Source organism: Panthera pardus, unplaced genomic scaffold, assembly GCF_024362965.1.
Source record: "Panthera pardus isolate Hobbes unplaced genomic scaffold, ASM2436296v1 HiC_scaffold_24, whole genome shotgun sequence".
Taxonomy (NCBI): Eukaryota; Metazoa; Chordata; class Mammalia; order Carnivora; family Felidae; genus Panthera; species Panthera pardus.
The window spans coordinates 10440476-10464643 of NW_026526810.1; the positions used below are offsets into that span (position 1 = coordinate 10440476).

Below are 24168 nucleotides of genomic sequence, written 5' to 3' on the forward strand. Positions count from 1 at the left end.
GGGTACACACCCTCATTAGGCCCGTTAATGGGTATTTTCCATTTTGCTTCCTAATTGACTTTTACTGTTGCTCTTAGTCCAATGCAAGGGTGATATTTTGCTGGTTCTTTGGCTGGTGAATTAAGAAAACTACTTTTGGAACCAACCTCTGGGTTCAGAAGCCACTCTGAACTATCACTTGAATCTCTAGTTCTGCAGCTTTTCTGAATTCAACCGCAGCTTAGTTGATTATTCTGACCAGTCTTCCTTTTTTAGACATTCAACTGAGGGAAGCTGTCTGTAAAGTCTTTTTGGTACTCTCATTCACAGATTCTTCTATTAGGCTGTTTTCTTATGCTTTCTGCTTTACTTACTTGAAGATTTCTGCTTATAAAATTGGTAGGCTGGTGGGGCGCCTGGGTGGCTTGGTCGGTTAAGCGTCCGACTTCGGCTCAGGTCATGATCTCACGGTCCGTGAGTTCGAGCCCCGCCTCGGGCTCTGTGCTGACCGCTTGGAGCCTGGGGCCTGTTTCGGATTCTGTGTCTCCCTCTCTCTCTGACCCTCCCCCATTCATGCTCTGTCTCTCTCTGTCTCAAAAATAAAAAAACGTTAAAAAAAAATTAAAAAAAAAAAAACAAAATTGGTAGGCTGGATAATTCAGCCCAACCCTCATTTAAGGACAATTAGAAAAACTGGAGGGGGAAAAATAAAATAAAATAAAATAAAATAAAATAAAATAAAATAAAATAAAATAAAATAAAATAAAATAAAATAAATAAAATAAAATAAAATAAAATAAAATAAAATAAAATAAAATAAAAATAAAATAACATAAACTGGAGGGGGAGAAAATCTCTTTTGAAGGCTCTGGTGAGCTAAGAAGTTGGTAAAGAATTCCCAAGCCAAAGAGATTGCAGTCTTTACAAGCTATTTCCCACTGAAGCAAACCTGAGTTGCTTAGTCGAGGCACAGCAGGTGGAAGATGCACGTGGGATGTGTTGTTCCAGAAAATGGGGAACCAAAGACTACCGTGGTCATGTGAAAATAATACAGAAGTCAGAGGTGGACAGTTTGACCATCAAAGAGAATTAATAGTTGAAATGGACTGAGATACATCAGATATATTAACTTTTATGTATTCATAATGACCCTCTTTAAAAAAAACTTATTAGTAAACTCTGGAGGTTGATAAGGGGACCAGCTTTCTGAAAAATTTAAAGGGAAAGAATTAAACATTCTGCCTTTCTAAACCAATTATATTTCAGGGCAACCAGTTGAATTAGGGAGAGTTTTTCTATATGAACAATTATAACTAATACATATAGACTGTTGAAATTAGAAAAATCAATACTTTGTAATATCTAATGAAATAATACATTGCAGCAAAGATCGTTAATAGCTTCCTGAACCAGTAGATAAAAAGTCTATAGAGAACTTTGTACTGGATGGATCAGACTGATGACACCTGAATTCACTAATTAATCTTGACATCATTCAAAAGTGGGTCAAGCAGACATTATTTTCTTCCCAGTGAGATGTAATTGGAAGTATATAGCCCTACCCATAAGATACAGTCTTACCAACGAAAATTGAACCTGAATCTGTTTAAGCTTTCACACTACCAGTTTGCAGGGAATACAAGGGATAGGTAATTATCTTAAATGATACCACGAAGATACAATAAATCATATTTGGAATGTTGGAAATTCTACAACAGATAACAGTTTCTTTAAATGAAAACATGAAACAAAAGGGAGGGACGGTTATAAATTAAAAGACTTAAGGATCATATCAGCCAAATGCAGTTTTTGGGCTCTGTTTAGATTTTGATTTAAATAAATCTGTAGTAAAAACACATTTTTTTTTGTAAATATCAGGGAAAATTGATCATGGATAATATATTAGACAATATTAAGATTCTTGATTTTATTAGATATAATGATAGTATTGTAGGTTTATTTTTTAAAAGTTCTTATCTGTTACAGTATATACTGAGGTATTTTTGCAGGTGAAATACTTCATAAGGTGAATTTGAAATAAAGCAGCTTCTGTATGGATCGCAGCCCAGCTTCCAGTCATCTGGGCTGTCAAAACCATGAAAATTTTTGACACTGCATTCAGATTGCTTATGTCCCCAAGTGCCTGACAGAAGCAAGTAGAAATTTTCTCAGGCAGAAGATAACATTATCCTAGGTCTCAAATGATTTCTATAACCTGTTTTTCAAATATAAAGTTAACCTAATGGAATGTGTAGAATAACATACTCTGCCAACTCAAGAATGCACATTCTTTTCAAGCACATTTACAAAAAATGAACAAGAAGTAGAACACTGTCTTTGTCCCAGCTCATCTCTGCCATTGTAGCCTGAAAGTGATCAAGGACAATATGTTAATGATGCATATAAATAATAAGTGAAACTTTATATAGAAACAGACAGTTGGCCAGAGTTGGCATGGAGGGGCATTGTTTCCTGCTACTTGACATAGATTGTCAAATAATGAAAAGGTAAGTCTCACCATGAGGGAAGATATTTGCAATACATGTAACTGACAAAGGGCTTTCTATCTGTAGTGAACTCCTACAAATCAATATGAAAAAGACCAGCAGTCTAGCTTAAAAAATCATTGGCAGGTTCGGGGGGGGGGGGGCTGAGAGGGGGCGTCACCTGGGTGTCTCAGTCCATTAAGCATCTGACTTAGGCTCATGTCATGATCTTGTGGTTCATGAGTTTGAGCCCTGCGTTGGGCTCTGTGCTGACAGCTTGGAGCCTGGAGCCCGCTTTGGATTCTATGTCTCCCTCTCTCTCTGCCCCTCTTCCACTCATGCTCTGTCTCTGTCTTTAAAAAAAAAAAAAAATTGAAATTAAAAAAATTTTAAAGGGGCACCTGGGTGGTTCAGTTGGTTAAGTGTCTAACTTTGGCTCAGGTCATGATCTCGCAGTCTGTGAGTTTGAGCCCCGCGTCGGGCTCTGTACTGACAGATCAAAGTCTGGAGTCTGTTTCAGATTCTGTGTCTCCGTCTCTCTCTGGCCCCTTTCCCACTTGCACTCTGTCTCTCTCTCTCTCTCTCTCTCTCTCTCTCTCTCTCTCTCAAAATAAAAATAAATATTAAAAAATTAAAAAAAAAATGTTTTAAGCATCAGCAGGAGTCTTGAATAGGTACTTCCCTAAAGAGGAAATCTAAATGCCTAATAAATGTATGTTAAAATGTTGAGCTTCATTAATCATCAGATATGAGCAAATTTGAAATCACAATAAGATTCCACTAGATACCAACTAGACTCAAAAAGAATGACAAAGGGGCACCTGGGTGGTTCAGTCCCTTAAGCGTCCCACTGTGGCTCAGGTCGTTATCTCACAGTTCATGAATTCAAGTTCTGTGTAGGGCTCTGGGCAGACATCTCAGAGCCTGGAGCCTCCTTCAGATTCTGTGTCTCCCTCTCTCTCTGTCCTTCCCCACTCATGCTCACTCGCTTTCTCTCTCTCTCAAAATAAAATAAAAACATTAAGAAGAATGACAAGGGGAACCTGGTGGCTCAGTCGGTTAAGTGTTCAACTCTTGGTTTCAGCTCAGGTCATGATCTCATGGTTTGTGGGTTCGAGCCCTGCATAAGGCTCCACACTGTGTGTGCAGAGCCTGCTTGAGATTCTGTCTTTCCTTCTCTCTCTGCCCCTCCCCTGCTCACACTCTCTCTGTCTCTCTCAAAATAAACATTAAAGAAGAAGAATGACAAAACAGCATTTATGAACACGTGGGACAGCAGGGGTTGTCATACCTTATGGTGTTAATGATGTGCATACTCTGACCAAACACTTCTCCTAGACTTATGTTTATTTATGAAGCAAAAGAGATGTACAGTAATGTTCATTAAGTTCACAATATTCATAATTGCCTCAAACCAGAAAGACACAAGTGTCTTCTAACAATAGAATGGATGAAAGTAGTTAATTTACACAATGGAATATTATAGAACGGTGAAAAGAGGCAGGCAGCTGCATCTCACAATATGTTTACATCTCACGAATACAACATTGAGCGACAGAGGCCAGTCATAAAGAATGCATGTTCTATGATTCCAATTATATAAAATTATAAAATAAGCAAAACTAAATCAGTCTTCAGGGATGCTCAATTGGGTGGTAAAAGTGAAAAGACAAAGAGGTGATTTTCATAAGTGTCAGGATTGAAAAGTCTGTTATAGGGACTTCAACTTCCAGGGAGGATGTAGTTTGTTGAGTCAGGCGAATGCTTCCACTGTTAAAACAAAAAGGTCAAACTGGATAAGTTTCAAAAGTCTTATTTTTAAAAGCATCAGAAACTGTGGAAGCAATTTTGAGACAGGTGATTAATTTCTTTGTCTTTGTATCTCCCAGAGCTTTCCGTTCCCTACCCTTCACATGGGTAGTCAATTAATATTGAATGAAAATTAAGTGAGAGGCAAAGCACATATCTAGAATGGAAGATGGAGAAAAATGTTTGCTGCTTCCCATAGTCAAAGTTTAGGGAGAAAGGACTATATTATCTGGGTACCCAAGGGAGAGAGACTTGTCACACTGGATCCTACATGGGACCCTAAGATACTATGCTATAAAAATTTGTCCTCTTTCAGTCTTCTGTTAAGTACATATGTGTATGACATATGATACACATTTAAAAACACACCCATTATTTATGTTTTGGGAAATTAAATGTTTCTGTCTTACAGTCTTACCTCCTTGTTATCTTTTGTACTTTTTTTGTAGTGAAATTTTGGGGAAGCCACAATGATGGCTCATTACCTTTGGAATCCTTGAATCTTAGCACAGGAATAGACCTTATATGGAACATGCTATTTCCTCACGATTAGATTGAGTTTATGTATTTTTGGCAAGAATACCATGGAAATGATCTTGTGTTCTTCTCAGTGCGTCCTATTGGGGGGTACATGATATTATTGTGTCTTATGATTGCTAGTGATTAACCTTGATCCCTTGGTTAAGCTGATGGCTATTGGGTTTCTCCACTTTGAATTTTCCCTTTGTAACTGATAAGTATCTTAAAAATACTTTGAAACTGTCATTAAGCTGTTTCTCCTCAGACCTTCACTTTCTGATTTTAGCATACATTAGTGGATTTGACTACAACAGTGATTACTGTGGTGTTTGCTTAATGTGACATTTGTATTTCCCTCATTCCTTCTACATTTATTAATTGGAATTCTGTATGGAATTATCTTTTATCTATTTATACTAGTAAGAACTCATAGATATTTGTTTCTATGGATTCTAATTCAGTGCCATTATTTTGTTGTTCAAATTGTTCCAATGTTAGCCATTGGGAGTTCCTTCTGGTTGGCTCCTGTTGGTCTTTTTGACATTTCCCCATACTTATTCAAGCACTTTCTTATTTTTCTCCCATCATGTTTCTAGCTTATTTTGTATTTTCTGTGTCTCAGCCCTGGTTCCTTTTATTGGAGAGTGATATTTAGAAACCCAGATCTAGAGCGCCTGGATGGCTCAGTCAGTTAAGCATCTGACTTCAGCTTGGGTCATTATCTCACGGTTCGTGAATTTGAGCCCCATGTCAGGCTCTCTACTGTCGGCACAGAGCCCACTTTAGATTCTCTGTTCCCCCTTATCTCTCTGTCCCTCCCCAGCTCATGCTCTCTCTCTCTCTCAAAAATAAATAAACATTAGGAAAAAAAAAAAAGAAACCCAGATCTGGGTTGTTTTTGCCAGTAATATTTTTTTCCAATGCTTGGCATTGTGAAACTGAATTTTTTGCTAATAAATGGATATGAAATCATTTTTAGTCATGATTTTATCAGTTGTCAGATTAGCTATCCTTCCCATTCTTAAGTCACTTACGCATTGGAAAAGCAAGTCCTTTATGAAAGTAACTTATAAAGATGTTTAGTAGGATAGAGCCATGCAGAAGAAACTGGTAGTACTTACTTGACCTTTACATGAAGAGTTTTAATGCTGGAATCTTGATGTACTGTGATTATGGGCTTATCTTAATCTAGTAACTTTGTCAAAAAGCAAATGAAGTTACGTTGTTTTAGTTTATTCTTTCTTTCTTTTATTAAAAAATTTTTTTAATATTTATTTTTTAGAGAACACGCATGCATGAGTGGGGAAGGGGCAAAGAGAGAGAGGGGGAGGAGCACAGAATCCGAAGGAGGCTTTGGGCTTTGAACTGTCAGCACAGAGCCCGGCATAGAGTTCAAGCTCACAAACTAAGATCAAGACCTGAGCTGCAGTCGGATACTTAACCGACTGAGCCACCCAGGCACCCCTATATTATTTTTTCTTAATAGCTCAGTCTATACTGGTTCCAAATCAATACCACATTCCTTTTTGTAAACATTTCTTAACAGATTTACTGAGGTATGTTTTATTACATACCATAAAATTCATGATATAAAGATTCAATGTGTTTCAAATGGCTATTGTAAATTCTAAATTATTGGTAAATTTTATAGTTGTACTACCACCACTATGATCCAGTTTGAGAACACTTTAATCATCATGAAAAATTTCCTCATGCCCAATTGTGATCAATTTCTACTCCCATTCTAAGACAGATCTTCTGATCTTCTGTCTCTATGGTTTTGTTTTTTATGGAGATTTCATATAAATGGGATCATACAATATGTGGTATGTTGTATTTGGGTGCTTTTACTTAGCTTAATGTTTTTGTTGTTAATTTATGTAGTTGTGTGCCTTGGTAGTTCACTCCTTTGTGTATATCTGATTTATATTTCATTGTATGGATATACCGTGTTTGCTTTATCCCTTTACCAGTTCATTGATTGTTTCCAGTTTTTGGCAGTCATGAATAGTGTTGTTAGGGACATTTGCATACACATGTTTGTGTGGACATATGTCCTCATTTTTCTTGGATTAATACCTAGAAATTGAATTTCTGAGTATATCATAAGTATGTATTATCTTTTGAAGAAACAAACTCTTTTCCAAAGTAGTTGTATCATTTCACATTCCCACTAGATATGTGTGAGGGTTCTGTTTTTACCACATCCTCACCATCACTTGGTATTGTCAGGTGTTTTTTTTTTTTTATTATTATTATAAAAGACATGATTTTTTTCTAGTGGATTATATAATGATGTCTTGTGTGTGTTTGTGTGTGTGTGTGTGTGTGTGTGTGTGTTTTAATGTTCATTTTGAAAGAGAGATGTTCACACATGGGAGGGGCAGAGAGAAGGAGAGAGAATCCCAAGCAGGCTCTACACTGCCAGCACAGAGCCCAATGTGGGGCTCTATCCCATGAGATCATGACCTGAGCCAAAATCAAGAGCAGGATGCTTAACTGACTGAGCCACCCAGGCACCTCTCATTGTGGTTGTAAGCTGTATTTCCCTAGTCACTAAGGATGTTTGAGCATCTTTTCATATGATAATTTTCCATTTCTTTGTGTTCTTTGGTGAAGTATCCATTTCTTCATCCTGTTGTTCATTTTCTTACTGAGTTTTACAAGTTCTTTATATATTTCAGATACAAGTCTTTTATCAAATATATGATTTGCAAATATTTTCTCCCAGTCTCTAGCTTCCCTTTTTCCCCCCTTAATGATGTCTTTTGAAGAGCAAAAGTTTTCAGTTTTTATGAAGTCCTGTTTACAAATTTTCTCCTAAATTCTCTTGTTGGATTCATAGTTTTACCTTTTATATTTAGTCTGGTCAATTTTCAGTTGACTTTTTTGTGTGATAGAGATTATATCTAAATTCATTTGTTTTTGCATGTGGATATCCAACTATTCTAGCACCATTTGTTAAAAAAAAAAACTATATTTACCTCGTTGCCTTGGTACCTGTTTGAAAAATCAATGGACTATAATTATGTGAGTTTATTTCTAGACTCTGTGTTCTGTTCTGGCCTTATGTCACTATCATGCTGTGTTGTTTACTGTGGTTTTGTAGTACGTCTTAAAATCAGGTAGAATTGGTTCTCCAACTTTTTTCTTCTTCTCTAAATTGCTTTGACTATTTTGCCTATTTTGCTTTGCCTATTTAATTTCCATATAAATATTAGGATTAGTTTGTTAATTTTTTTAGGATTGGTACCATTTATAAAAAAGTGATAAAATTTGCCTATGAAGCAATATGTGCCTCATTTTTTCATTATGTGAGTATTTTATATTACTAATTCAGTTTCTTGTTCTAGTTCTATTGATTTGTATTTCTCCTTTAATCTCTCTCTTTTTTAAAAGATTTTATTTTTAAGTAACCTCTATACCCAGTGTGGGGCTCGAAGTCACAACTCAGAGATCAAGATTTGCATATTCTACTGACTGAGCCAGCCAGGTGCCCCATCTCCTTTAATCTTTTAAGGAATTTGTCCATTTCATTTATACTGTCTGGTTTTTGGCATAAAGTTATTCATAATGTTTCTGTACAATTATTTAAATTTCTGTAAGTTTATTCCTAATTTTGGTAATGTGTGTTCTTTGTCTCTCTCCCCCTCTCTTGCTCTCTTTCTCTTTGGTTAGTCTAGCTAAATGTTTGCCAATTTTGTTCTTTAAAAGAACGAACTTTTGGTTCCATTGGCTTTCTCTGTTATTTTTCTGTTTTATAATTTATGGATTGTTACTCTGATTTTATTTCCTTCCTTCAACTTTGAGTTTGATTTACTTTTCTTATTCTAGCTTCTTGAGGTGGAAGTTTATATTAAATATTTTTAGATCTTTCTAGCTAGTGCTAGAAAGCATTTTAAAAGTATAAATATGCTTATTAAAGCACGACTTTTGCAGCTTCTCATGAATTTCTATTGTTGTGTTTTTGTTTCCATTCAATTTAAGATAGTTTATTTAAAATTTTTTTTAACATTTATTCATTTTTTGAGAGATGGAGAGAGACAGAGCATGAGTGGAGGAGGGGCACAGAGAGAGGGAGACACAGAATCTGAAGCAGCTTTAGGCTCTAGGCTGTCAGCACAGAGCCCAGTGCAGGGCTTGAACCCACAAACTTTGAGATCATGACCTGAGCCAAAGTGAGCCGCTTAACCAATAGAGCCATTCAGACACCCCCAATTTAAAATATTTTCTAATTCATGATTTCTTCTTTGATTCAGGAGCTGTTGAGAAGTTTATTATTCAGTTTCCAAATGTTTGAGGATTTCTCAAATTTCTCTGTTGATTTCTAATATAATTCTGTTGCTGTCAGAATATACTGGCATATTTTCCATTTTTAATTTAATAAGACTTATTTTATAGTGTAACACAGGGCTTGGCAAGCTATGACCCATAGGCCTTTTGTTAAATGGCTTACAAGATAAGAATGGTTTTTACATTTTAAAGGTACGTACTTTTTATTTATTTTTTTTTTTTATTTTTTTTTTTTAAAGGTACGTACTTTTTAAAACGACAAAGAAGGTTATTATATGATGTTAAAGGTGTCAGTCCTTCAAGAAGTTACAACAATTGTAAATGTTTAATGTGTCCAACAGTGGAGCACCTAAATATACAAAGCAAAACCAACAGAGCTAAAAGAAAGAAACAGTAATAAAGTAATAGTTGGAGACATTAATACTCCATCCTCAACAATGGATGCATCATCCAGATAGGAAATCAATAAGGAAGCTTTGGATTTGAACAACACCATAGACCAAATGAGCCTAACAGGCATATACAGAAAATTGTATCCAACAACAGCAGAATACATTTTCTTCTCAAGTGCACAGAGATCATTTTTAGGATACGATATGTTAGGCAAGTCTTAGAAAATTCAAGAAGATTGAAATCGTATCCAGTATTTTCTCGACCACAAGGGCATGAAACCAGAAAATCACCAACAGGAAGAGAATTGGAAAATTCACAAGCACATGGAAATTAAGCAAGACTGTCTTGAACAACCAGTAGAATAAGGAAGAGATTAAAGAGGAAATTAAAAAATTTCTTGAGACAAGCAAAAATGAAAATGTAATGTACCAGAGCATATGGGATGCAGCAAAAGCAGTTTTAAGAGCAAAGTTTGTAGCAATAAATGTCTACCTTAAGAGCACAGATCTCAAATAAACCACCTAACTCTACACCTTGAGGAACTAGAAAAAGAAGAACAAATGGAACCCAAATTTAGCAGAAGAAAGCAAATAAGAAATTTTAGAGCAGGAATAAATGAAACAGAGAACAGAAAAACAATTGGAAAGATTAATGAAACTAAGAATTAATTATTTGAAAACGTAAACAAAATGGACAAACCTGGGCACCTGGGTTGCTCAGTCGTTAAGTGTCTGACTCTTGATTTTGGCTCCAGCCATGATCTCATGGTTCATGATCTCAAGCCCTTTATCGGGCTCCCTCCTGGAGCCTGCTTGGGATTCTCTCTTACCACCTCTTCCCCTCTTGTGTGCATGCGCTATTTCTCGCTCTCTCAAAATAAAGAAACATTAAAAAAAATTAAAAAGTGTTTATACAGAAGATAGTAATGAAAGAAGAGAGAAACAAAGACATAAGACATAAAAAATAGTGAAGTTACATATAAATATAGCCTTATCAATAATTGCATTAAATGGGAATATTTGAAATACTGTCATCAAAAGGCAGAAAATTTCCAACTTAATAAAAAGGATTTATATATAAAAAGGATAAATTTTGAAGTCAAAAATTGAAATAAGTGAATAGGTTCAAATAGGTTGAAAATAAAAAGGAAAAAGATACACCTGGCACACAGTATGTATTAGCTGAAGGACCTATTTTAAGAACAGATAAAATAGACTGTAAGACAAAAAATATTACTGGAGCCAAAGAGAGAAAATTCATAAAGATAAAACAGTCAGTACTTAGGGAAAATGTAACATTACAAATGTATATGCACTTTGCTACAGAAACCCAAAATACAGAACCAGAAAATGACAGAATTAAAAGGGGAAATAGACAATTAAACAATTACAGTTGAGGATTTTAATACACCTGTCTTTCCATCAACTAGAACAACCTGAGAATATAGAAAACTTGTATAACACTGTCGACCAACTTGAACTAACTTAACATGTAATTATCCCTCCACTCAGCAAGAGCAGAATACGTAGTGTTTTATAGAACATCTAGAATATTCTCTGAGATAGAACAAGTGCTAACCATGAAATGAGTGTCAGTAAATTTAAAAGAACTCATTTCCTTCCTGTTGGTTTTAGTTACCATCTGGTATCATTTTTTTTTCAGCTATAAAGACTTTAATATTTCTTATAGGGCAAGTCTACCAGCAAATGGTTTTTTTCACTTCTTGTTCATCTGGGAATGTTTTATTTTGACTTTATTTTCAAAGGATAGTTTTGCTGAATATATAATTCTTGATTAACTTTTTTTCATCATTTTAAATATGCCATTTTAGCATCTTCAGACTTCTGTAGTTTCTGATAAGTTAGTTTTTACTTGTATTGTTCTCCTTTATGTGTGAGTCATTTTTCTCTTTTGGCTTTCAAGATTTCCTATTGGTATTTATCTTTCTGCAACTTGACTACTGTATGTCTAGGTATGGATCTTTTTATGTTTGCCCTACTTGATAAATTGAACTTCTTGGATATGTAGATTAATATTTTTCATCAAACATGGGACATTTTCAGTTATTGTCCTTTGACATTCTTTTTTTTTTTTTTAAGTGTTTATTTTGAAAGAAAGAGCATGTGAGCAGGGGAGAAGCAGAGAGAGAAGGAGAGAGAAAATCCAAGCAGACTCCATGCTCCGTGCAGAGCCCAATGTGGGGCTTGATCTCAGAAACCATGAGATCATGACCTGAGCTGAAATCAAGACTCAGAGGCTTAACTGACTGAACCACCCAGGCGCCCTTGTCCTTTGACATTCTTTTTGCCACTTTCTCACATTTCTCTTCTCTTGGGACTCCCATTATGCATATGATAGTATCCCACAGATCTCTGAGTCTCTGTACTGCTGATTTGATAATTTCTGTTGATATGTTTTTGAGTTTATTGATTCTTTCCTCTGCAACCTCACATCTGCTCCTGAGACCATCTAGGAAATTTTTCATTTCAGTTACTATTTTCACTTTTACAGTTTTTCTTTGGTTCTTTTTATGGTTTGTATTTTTATATTTAGGTTCTCTATCAATTGAGTCATTATCATCATATTTTTCTTTAGTTTTTTTGGGCATAGTTTCCTTAGATTATTCAAACATATTTTTAATAACTGCTTTGAAATCTTTGCCAAGTTCAACATCCAGACCCATTCAGAATTAGTTTCTGTTGACTTCTTAAACATGTTTTTTTCCTCCTGGCTATGGGTCACATTTTGCTGTTTTTTTCCATGTCTTGCATTTTGTTGTTGCTATTGTTGAAAACTGCAAAATTTAGGTAATATGGTGTCGCGGCTTTGGATTTTGATTCATTTTTCTGAGAGTTTTTATTTATTTTTTGTTATATAGCCTCTGATGACTCTACTCAGATTTTAGTCTTTTTTTTTTTTTTTTTAAACATGAATTTGTAGCTGTTGCCACTGTGTCTTTGTAGTTTAGAAGTAGCCATTGTAGTTTAGGAGTAGCTCAACACTTCAAGCCTGTAAGACTTCTGTCTTTTGCTGATTGAAATTGTTTAGATTGGAGAGTACCCTCAAAGGCAGTCAGTTATCACATCTACCTTGGTTTTTACTTTTGGTGGACTCTTTTGGATTCCCCTGCACATACATACAGCTTCCCAGTTGTCTAAGGATTGCAGACTGATTCAAGCATAGCTTGAGAAGTCTTTTTGGTATCCTTAGTATTTTTCTGAAATGTAGCTCATCTGGCACAATGGAGTTTCCTCCATTCTTGCAGATTCATGTCTAAGACTATTATCAAAGACAAATATAAATCTTTGATTATAGTTTTCTGAGCAATAAGATATATATATATAACTTTGGGGCACCTGGGTGACTCAGTTGGTTTAGTGTTCGACACTTGGTTTCTGCTCAGGTCATGATATTGCAGTTGGTGGGTTTAAGCCCCACTTTAGGCTCCATGCTGATAGCATGAAGCCTGCTTGGGTTTCTCTCTCCCTCTCTCTGCCCTTTCCCTGCTTGTGCACTTGCTCACACACGCTCTCTCTCTTTCTCTCTCTCAAAATAAATAAAAGGAAGAGATGAATATATAGCTTCAGACTTCGGATTTTATTTTACTTAGGGCATTATTTAACATCCGTTTTTATTCTTTTTACTCCAAACGAATAAAATAATCAAAGATAGAAAATGGCTTTTGTAGATTTTTGATGTTTCAAAGAATAAAAAGATGAGATTTTTCTTACAGATTTAAACAAGTAAGCATGCAATTCATGTAATAATTCTCAGAAGAGCACAGTATAATTTCCATGTTGACTATTGATTTAACATGTGAAACATAATTGAATTATTGAGGACAACAGCAGATCAACAGACTATAGTATCTAGGCAACAGAAAAGTAAATTCATTCATTTTATTGTTTTAGGTGCTACTGTTCCTATATTAATTGTTTCTGTGATGCCAAGAGTGCCTTGGTGTTTTGAATCACTAACCTAATTAATTTTCTTTTCTTTTTTTTTTTTTTTTTTAATTTTTTAATGTTTGTTTACTTTTGAGAGAGAGAGACAGAGACAGAGCACGAGCAGGGGAGGGGCAGAGACAGATGGAGACACAGAATTCAAAGCAGGCTCCAGGCTTGAGCTGTCAGCACAGAGCCTGATGCAGGGTTTAAACTCACAAGCCATGAGATCGTGACCTGAGCTCAAGTCGGACGCTTAACCAACTGAGCCACCCAGGCTTCCCTAACTTTCTATAGTCTAATTATGGGCTGAACTTCCAGTGGAAAGTCGCTCCTATCCTAAAATGTTTGTGGTAGGAAACAGTCCCAGGATTGCATTATAGCAATGCTATTGGCAGTCCATAGCTTTGCTTGCTTTTTAATTAAAGTTTTAATTTTAAGATAAGTATAGATTCCTGTGTAGTTGTTTGTCCATATGCTTTGACCCAGTCATATTTTTCTTTTTAATTTTTTCCAACTATTAACTAAGTTTGCAAAAATTAGCTATTGCTGCTTGTGCATAATGAGAAGGGGCCATGTAGAAAGGTTTAACATCTGAAACTCTGTGACACTCATTTTGTTAGGCACTGACCATGACAATGGTCACGATTAAGATAAGGAATTAGAAACACTATCTTTGCCTACTAGTAGTCTGTTTCCCACCTCTGAAACTTTTAGTATTAAAAAAATTTTTTTAATGTTTATTTTTGTGAGAGAAAGACAGAGCACAAGCAGGGGAGGGGCAAGAGAGAGGGAGAGACAGAATCTAAAGCAGCTTCCAGGCTCTGAGCTGTCAGCACAGAGCCCGATGTGGGCCTCAAACTCACGAACCGTGAGATCGCGACCTGAGCCGAAGTCAGACACTTAACTGACTGAGCCACCCAGGCACCCCAAAACTTTTATTTTAAAATATTAATTTGTAACAAAAAGTATTACACTTTGAAAAATTGAATAAAGCATCAAATTAAGCAACTTTTGTGTGCCATTAATGGAATGAGCTCATACTTTTTGCAAATTTTAATACCGTTATAGGTGTAATTAAATTCTAATGCCATGTTGGCTCAACTAGTAAGCCTTTTGTAAAGTTTGTAGAGACTATGCCAACAGTTTTGCTAAACTTCAAAGTTGTTTAAAAATTATTTCACTTCTACTTTTAGTCATTCATAAATTGTGACATGGAATATATACTGTTTTTGTCTGTTAATGCAAGCAAATACAAAGGGAATACGAAATTATTTGATCAGTAGTTATACCCATATTTTTGTTGGGTCATTTTAAACCAGGATGGCCTCTTTTTCTCCTTTAATTTCATTTATTAGTATTCCACATGGAACTTTTTTTCTGAAGAATTTCTGTGGTAGAAGCCATTTATCTTGTAATCATGAAAATCATGTCTTTGTGAAAGAATTGAAGAGATTATGGATATGGCTTGTTCCATATGTTGTTATAGGTAACTTTTAAATTATTGCTACTGTAATGGCAGCATGGGCCATAAGGGGCTGAATGCCTGTTTGCTAGAAGGAAGAAAGTGGAAAGTTGATGTGTAACAGAACAGAGTTTTAAAGACAGATTTGAGGTAAGATATAATTTTAAAATTCTCTGAACATTCTTCAAAAGGTCTGCAAGAATAAAATAAAAGTATCTGTAAAATTGGGCTGTAAAGATCAGGGCTGATACCAGCTTGGACCTTAGGGCAGTGTGTTTTTGTTTTTTTTTTTAATATATTTAGATCTTTTTTTTAAATGTTTACTTATTTTTGAGAGAGAGAGAGACAGAACATGAGCAGGGAAGGGGCAGAGAGAGAGGGAGACACAGAATCCAAAGCAGGCTCCAGGCTCTGCACTGTCAGCACAGAGCCTAGTGCGGGGCTCGAACCCATGAACTGGAAGATCATGACCTGTGCCGAAGTCAGATGCTTAACCGACTGAGCCACCCAGGTGCCCCAGGGCAGTGTGTTTTTAAGCAGACAGCCAACAGTTACAATAATTAGAGTCACAAATGTCATTAGTACGTAAGGTTACATTGACCGCTCGTATTAAAATAAAGCCAGAATTTCGTAATACATTTTGATGTTCTTTCCCTTCAGCTGAGTTTGAAATAATTCCTTTCTGCTTTTCCTATACAAAAGTAAAGAAAAAGATTAATACTAATGTTTAGAGTGTTAGACTTTTCTTAATGGAGGGGTGTACACCTTCAAAGTTGGTTATCAGCAGTTTTCTAACCTTTTCATACATGCTGTGTGAAAAAAGTGTACCGTGGCCAAATGAATGGGAAACTGTTGGTACGTCCAACAGTTTCCTGACTTGATAAACCGATCTTTAATATGCTAAAGTGTATTTGATAAGCAGTATAGCATATTGTGTTTCCTAAACTTAACCTAACCATGGGAGCATTGCTCTAGACTAGTGTTCTGTGAACATAGCTGGAGTAAACAAACACTTGTCGAGATGAGTGATGTTCCAGGAACTCTGTCACAACTATTATCGCAAACATTTGTTTTAGATAAAATGAATGTACAAAGTAAATATGAGCGCTTTTTTTTAGCTCTTTTTTTTTGAAGTTACTTTCTGGGTGTCATTTTGACATAACCTAGTTTTTACTAAACTGCCAGTTCAAATAATTAAATGAAAAAAATATGAATTAATTTGGAAAATGTTAATATCCTTGGAAATTTTATGGCAACTAACTCATTTCTGAAAGAAATGCGACTTCTAGGCATAAATCATCTGTTCACATTGAACTATTTGGTATTCTTTATGTGCTTACAAGTTTTTATTGTCTTTTACTTCCTGTTATTGAGGGGCATTTGAAAGGTTTCTTAATGTAACTCACAACAAAAGATTTCTGGAGTATAATAAAAGGTTTTGAACTCCTGTGTATGTTGACTGGCTCACAGCAAAGCAACAGTACTACTTCGCAGTATTTTTCCAAGGGGTTAGGAATAAATGGAAATCTGAAGAAATCTATTTCTGTGTGTTCTCTTTCCAAGCACCATACAATTTTCTGTGATCCTTGCATTTAACAGAAACTCTTTAGACTGTGGCTTTTTTCATTTTATAATGACAGAATTTGTAGGACCCTCAGCAACATAAATTTGCATAGCAGCACTGTTTGTACACATTTATTAAATTTTTTCTTTCGGTTGTATTTCAGTGAGCTGAAATGTTGTTAGGAAGTCCAGGTTCTTAGAATTTTACTCACAGATTTATATGTGATCATTTCCAGGCAGAGTGAATACAGCTAAAAATATATGTATCTCTATATTACACGTTTTTAAAATTGTTGAATCTCTTTTTCTAAGGAATCCCAAAGTGTGTGATGAAGCATTTAATTTTATATTATTATAGAAATGACACATGAGCATAAGAATAAACATTATATAGAGTAAACATTATATAGAAATAAACATTATAGGAGAGTTTAGAATTAAAAAGTTAACATTATTCTGTGCCCTCATTTCATTTGTATCCTCGATGTTAGTCACTGTGGTGTACTTTTGTTTTCATTCTGCTGGTTATTTCCACTATAACTCCAAGTTACCGCAAGTTGTAAATCTGGAAACCTGTTGCTTTGCTGTTAAGATTGACGGGCAGTATGCACAAATTCAGAACTTTCTAAGGTCAAATTTCTTTTTTTTAAATTTTTTTTTAACGTTTATTTATTTTTGAGACAGAGAGAGACAGAGCATGAACGGGGGAGGGTCAGAGAGAGGGAGACACAGAATCTGAAACAGGCTCCAGGCTCTGAGCTGTCAGCACAGAGCCCGACGCGGGGCTCAAACTCACGGACTGTGAGATCATGACCTGAGCCGAAGTCGGCCGCTTAACCTGCTGACCCACCCAGGCGCCCCTAAGGTCGAATTTCTTATGTTGATAGTGATAAGGTGAATTTCTTATAAAGGATACACATTCAGAAATCAGAGTTATATTTTGTATTTAATGTGGAACTCTTTTAATTAATGGAGTTTTTTAAAACTAAGGTTCATATGTTTCCCCCGGGGTTTCTAAGTGTTCTGTCAGTATCAGTGGAGATCATTCTCTTTATCCACCACTTTCTGTTTTTCAAGGTGATTACATATGGGAATTTCAAATAAACTAGAATGGATCATTTGAAATGTATACAGACTAAACTTTTTTTCTTTAAAGTTTTTTCCTGTTTTGGGGCACATGGGTGGCTCAGTATGTTGAGCGTCCGACTCTTAATTTTGGCTTGGGTCGTGGGATCGAGCCCCATGTTGGGCTCCATGCTGAGCATTGAGCCTGCTTAAAATTGTCTTTCTCCCTCTGCCCCTCTCCCCTGCTCACACACACTCTCTCTCTTAAAAAAAAAAAATTAATTAAAAAAAATTTTCCCCTGTTTTGAGTTTAGAAAGTGAGGTGAAAGCCATCATTATTATAGTAACATTCCTTTCTGATAGTGAAACATGGATTGCCTTTAGCTATCCTCTGCAAAGTAGTAAAATTAAAAAAAAATTATTTTGGACCATGATTCTATGATATGACAACAGTGGTTGCCGGGTCTCATTCAGGTCAAAGCCAAAAAACTCCCGTTGTGCTACCTCAGTAAAGAGGTAAAAAGCCTACCTAGAAGAAACCTGTGAAATAGACAATCACTAAAACATAACATACAATGAAAATCTGCATATGTTGTCTCCAAGACTCTGCAGGATGAGGAATTTTTCCAAGTAGTAATCCATGTACTGACATAAAACAGTAATAAAGAGGGGCACCTGGGTGGCTCAGTTGGTTAAGCCTCTGATTCTTGATTTTGGCTTAGGTCATGATCTCAGGGTTCGTAAGATCGAGCCCTCCATTGGGTTCCATGCTGACAGCACGAGCCTGCTTGGGATTCTGTCTCTCTCTGCCCCTGTCCCACGCTCGTGGTCTGTCTCTCTCAAAATAAATAAGTAAACTTAAACAGTAATAAAGATGCTAAATTTTAGAATAAATGCTTTTAAGTTTTAAAGATAGTATGTCTGAAGAAGAGATGTATGCCATTTCTTTCTAGCAGTTAGTTATAATTGCCACTTAGCAAGAGTACTTTCTAGATACTTTTTGTCTTCTGCAAAATTCTCATTGACATTTTGCTAGGTACTTCAAATGCCAAATTGACTATTTGGTTAGATAACTGATAAACACCTGGTAAATTACTTACTTTGAAGAACACTCAGTGAGAGTCTAGTGTATAATTTAATCATGCATAAAATGTCAAAACAATGTTATTTTATACTGTCTTTAACATTTAAAAATTTCTATTGGGAGTTAATTGGCAGGCTTGATACCCAGACACAAATATTTAAGTCAAATCAGTTTCTTTTGTGTTTCTCACATGTCATATGTTCAGAGCATTTTATTTTAAAGCTCCCAAATAATATTTAATTGTCTTTCATAATTAAGAGGATGTCTTAACATGCTAGTTTGATGTTTCTCACTTTAAAAAGTTCTTGTATATTGCTTATATCAGACAAATCCATGGTTAATAGATTGTTTTCAGTGAGCTTTCTGGTATTTTCCATTTTATTCTCCACTGTGAATATTTGTTATTAAACATAACCTGCCACACATTCACAGTTATACATAGCAAGCCCCTTGTGATTGTGGACAGTTTTGTCCTATACTGGAAGACCCTAAGTAGTGTATTACAAAGGGTTTTAAAAATGTTATTTTTAAGTTCCTGTTTAATCCATAAACTGTTTCCCCTTGGAAATAATATAATTGGTGAGTAGGTTCTGAAGCAAGTCTCCTAACACTTATTTAACTCATGGTGCCTTTGATACACATTATGCACCTGCTGTCATAGGAGGGAGCACGTGCAAGTGAGCACCTGTGGTGGGGTAGAAGCGTGAAGATGGAGAAACACACTGGTACCGTTTGGACCCCACAAATAATCACCCCCTCGGTCCCGTTGTATCAGGATGTGAACCAAATTCAGGCTATTTCTGGTCCATCAACTGGTCCAATTAAGGAATGGATTTAGCTTTTCCAAACTGGATAGATGTAATTACACTTTCCCAAGTATGAAAAGGATGTAGTGGTTGAACAAATGTACCCAGATTCTGAATTCACAAAGCCAAGTTATTGTTAATTCCTTCGAATTGATTATCTTAAAGACACACTCATTCCAACAAGAGTCTGTGGTTGTTAAGTTTAAATAAGATCTTCAAATAAAGCTTTTAAATAATTTCCAAAACCAAGAAAGCATCATCGTTTTAAGAATGTCCCTGAGCTATTGTTGAACATACTCAGCGTGTGTGATTCTGAGGATTCCAATCTTGTTTAAACATTAAATTTTTTTTTCTTTTGGGTTTACATTCAGAGTTTGAGACATGTTCTTCTTAATAAAATTGGTAGTGTCAATCCTGTCCTTTTTAGGGTGGATTTGATCCCTAAATTCCATGAAGCGATCCTGTATCAAGATCTTAAGACAATTCTAAGACAGGAATTTCAAAAGATATGAATGAAGACATAGAGTTGGGTTTGCTTTGCTGGCTGATGACCTTGAAGGACAATATTTGCTTATATAACTTCTGAAAATTTTGGTGATATTATTTCATAATCATTCTTGATAAATTATATATCTTATATTTCTTTGCGGTTGTATAAAGGAAATAATATACAAAAATTTGAAAATGCTCAGCCGTCTGGGCCTATATAATATGTGGGCAGCTAGTCTTCTGTTAATCTCTGTTCTAGAATATTCCCATTCCTTATGTCCACAGAGATAATTATAAGGCATTGGGGAAAACTTAAATTGTGTTCATCATGCGATAAAACTCCGGCAGTCTTGGATTTCACGGTTTCTTTTCAAGGATTTGTAAGTTGTCTTGAAGTTCTACAGTAGTTGTAATTTTGATAAATTTGAATCATAAATTGTGAGGTTTTTTAAGGCTCTAAGTCTAGTCTGGGGTTGCATAACAAGTGAGACAGTTTAAGGGATTAATTAATTAATTCAAGGAATATTTACTTAACACCTACCATGAATTAGAATCTGGTAGATGCTAGGGTTATGGCAGTAAATAAAGGCAGTCAGTGCTCCTGCTCTGGTGAAGTTTATTTTCTTATGGGAGGCGCTGACTGTGGTTTAATAGGTAAATAAATGAATAAATAAAATAAGTAAAGATTGTGGTAAATTCAGGGAAGGAAATAAATGGTATCCTATAATTTAGAAAAAGCAGTCTTATTTAATTAGGGTGTCCAGGAAGGCCATTGTGAAAATACGATAGTGAAGTTCCAAAAGACAAGAATGCGCCCACAGTTTGAGGAGCTGGGCAAAGAGCATTCCTGGCAGAGGTAATAGCCAATTCAAAGTCTCTGAGGGAAGAAGTAATTTTGACACTTTCTTTGGCCAGAAAGAAGGGCAGGGTAATTGGATTGTCGGAGGTGGATGAGAAAGTCAGGCCAGTACTGATCAGGGGGCCTCATCGCTAGTAACATGGTGTGTGAGACTTTATGCATGTACATTGGGAAGCCAGGGCAGAGTTTTGGACAGGGAAGGAACATGATCGGACTTACATTTTAATATCACTTTGGCTTCCCTGTAGAAAATGGGTGGGAAGAGGGCAGAATGGAAGCAAGAAGGAGGCTTTGGGGTGAGTTCAGGCAGGAAATGATAACAGTGCTGGGCTCAGTGTTTAACAGTGGAGGTAGAAAGAAGACATGCGGTGGGTATTTTGCAGTGTGGCCTATCACTGTTACTCAGCAGCCTTTGTTGTCGGTCTCTGTGGAGGAAATGACAACTTCCAATGGTATTCCCAGATTTGGCCATTACCTAGTTCATAAAATATCCACAAAGTAAAAGGCTTCATTATACACTTTTTTTGTTTTAGTAAAAAAATAATTTTAAAGGGTTTAAGGGTAAACTTTCTCTACCTGGACTGTGAGCATGTTTTGGCCTACATGTGGAAAGTAGGCCGTTTCTAGACCGGCTGCTTATTTGCAGAGTGATCGGTCTGGATTTAAAAAGACAACAATATTCAACCTTGTAGAATTCTAATTCTCACGTCAGATAAGTGGGTTAAACTTCTTCTTAAGGAAATATTAATTCAGATGTTTGTTATGACTTTAGAATAAATGTAGGATTTGATCCCAGTTGTCACAAGTAATATCTAAGAGGTTGTATTGTTTGGTAATTGCTGTTAACCCAAGAAACCTGACATCTGTATGCTGTTGTTAGCCCTCCTTCAGAACAGACTGATAGGTCATTTGAATCTGAGTTGGCTTTCGTTTTTTTTATTTGACCAAAGGACGTAGTCCTGCCTATTTTCTTAAAGACCTCTCCCTCTTAAGAGCCCCTTTGGGTCTGTGTTAGACATAAGAAACACACAGACTGTGTTTGTAGTTGTTTCTGTGCCAAAAACTACATCAATTTAAAAATATTTATATTCAGGATTTACACTTAGATTATTATGTGGCATAATGAGCTGAAAATTATAAATATTGTTTTCTGCCATACATCATTAAATTATATAGGACATTGCACTTAATTACCTGAGGTACATGTTCTATCTTTTTTTTTTTACAGATGATTTTTTGAAATATCAAACCAATGATCTAAATATTTGAGTAAATAACCCAAAGTTGCAGCTGATAAGTAATAGGATTATGTTTTGAACCTATATCGGCATATCAGAGTATGTATCTTCCACAGCCGAATCAAGAGAAAGAGAATGAATATAAAGAGAGATACTTACTGTATATAGAATGGAATTTGGCATTGCGGTATTGTCTTTTATTTCTTGCTCTTCCTAACCCAGTGTGCTTTGGAGCTCAAATTAGAGCTGTTTCTAGTGGTACCGGAAAAAGCCAGTGCTTGAAAATACCAAGCCTTGTTATTGACTCTGTCTGTGGTCACTGGCTTGGCATGGAGTGGGTGGCTTCCTTCCCATTGCCTCTTAAATTTTAGGTTAGGTCAGTGTGTATCAGCAGAAGAGTGATGATTTAAAGGAGACTTAGCTGTTTTTTTCTTTTGAAATTGGCACTCTAATGTTTATTTTTTATTTTTTTATGCTTAGTGTAAGTAATTACTATGTGGCGATAACGAAATCGTTTTCAGGATACTCTATAAGTAGCTGAAAAGTTTGAAGGTATTGTATATTTAGTATAAAAGTAAACAATATGACTGTGAAGGTAGGATTATTCTGGGTACATTAAAGAAATAAAGTATAGACACAGATGTGTACACCCTGGGGAATGGTATGGCGACAGAGAGACCAGATGAAAAGAGCAGGATTCCACTAGTATTCTAGAAAGAATGCATTGTAACTCTACATCAGTCATACCACATTAATTTCAAGATAGCATAGCAGTAAATATTTTTGAAGGTGCCAACATTAAATCTATTAATGATAAATTAATTATAGAACTGTTATTAAAAAGAAATGTAGTAATGCCATATTTTTAAAAAGACTTCAGAAAAATTCAAGGAACACATCATTAGATGTAAAAACTGCTAAAGAACTGGGCAGCTCTTTCTGCCCAAGGGTCCTGTCCCCGTGCTTTATTAAACTTTATTTAAAAAACCTTTTTTAAATGTTATTTATTTAGGGGAGAGAGAAAGAGAGAGAGAGAGAGAGTGTGTATGTGTGCAAGCAGGGGAGGGGCAGAGAGAGAGAGACAGAATCCAGAGTAGACTCCAGGCTTTGAGCTGTCAGCACAGAGCCTGACACAGGGCTCGAACCCACCAGCCATGAGATCGTGACCTGAGCCAAAGTCAGATGCTTAACCAGCTGAGCCACCCAGGTGCCCCTTGTCCCCATGCTTTAATAAAATCACTGTTTTGCACCAAAAAGAAAGAAAGAAAGAAAGAAAGAAAGAAAGAAAGAAAGAAAGAAAGAGAAAGAAAGAGAAAAATGGCTAAGGAACTAATTGAATTCTGTAAATTTTATACCCAGAATAATTATTCTGCTTCTTTCTAATGTCCAGAGAATCAATATATAGGATTTTTAAAATTTTGCCTTAATATACATTTTATTTTTAACTTTTAGAAAGAATTTTGTTTTTGAAAATAATGTGTCACTGTTTTTATTTTTTATTTTAACATACACAGAAATTTACCCTTTGGTTGTGTCACCACCACCATCATCAAACACAGACAAATTCCAGTTATCCCCTGAGATTCTCCTGTGCCCCTTGTACACCAGCCTTCATCCATCCCATAGGACCTGTGTACTTTTATAAGTTTCATTTTTTATTTTCTTCTGTTTGCTTGGGGTTTAGTTTTCACTTCTTTTTCTCATTTCTTAAGGTGGAAGTTTAGGTAAGGAGTTTGAAACTTTCTTTTCTAATATAGTCATTTAAGGCATTAAATTTTACACTCAGCACTTCCTTAACTGTATCCCATAAATTCTGATATGTTGCACCCTTTTCATTTCATCAAAATATTTTGTAATTTTCCTTATAATTCCTTTTATTTGTGGGTTGTTTAGAAGAGTGTTGTTTAAATTTCCAAATAATGGGAATTTCTCAGACTTCTTCCTGGTACTGATTTCTAACTTAATTTCATTTTGTTTACAGAACATACTTTGTATGATTTCAACACCTTTAAATTTAAAAAAAAATTTTTTTTGATGTTTATTTTTGAGAGAGAGAGAGCATGAGCAGGGGAGGGGCAGAGAGAGAGGGAGACACAGAATCCAAAGCAGGCTCCAGTCTCTGAGCTGTCTGCATACAGCCTGATGTGGAGGTTGAACCCACAAACTATGAGATCAT

General features: G+C 35.7%; 1 protein-coding gene and 1 long non-coding RNA gene across 4 annotated transcripts in view; one reads left to right on the forward strand and one right to left on the reverse strand.

The window, feature by feature from the left end:
• Window positions 1-24168, forward strand: part of LRRC28 (leucine rich repeat containing 28) — a 151602-nt gene that overhangs the window by 54861 nt on the left and 72573 nt on the right. The gene's annotated exons all lie outside the window — the stretch shown is intronic.
• Window positions 3795-22263, reverse strand: LOC109273356 (uncharacterized). Its single transcript, XR_002082985.2, has 2 exons — window positions 22152-22263; window positions 3795-4235 (listed from the first exon to the last, which is right to left on the reverse strand). It is a non-coding gene; the product is annotated as an uncharacterized LOC109273356 (long non-coding RNA).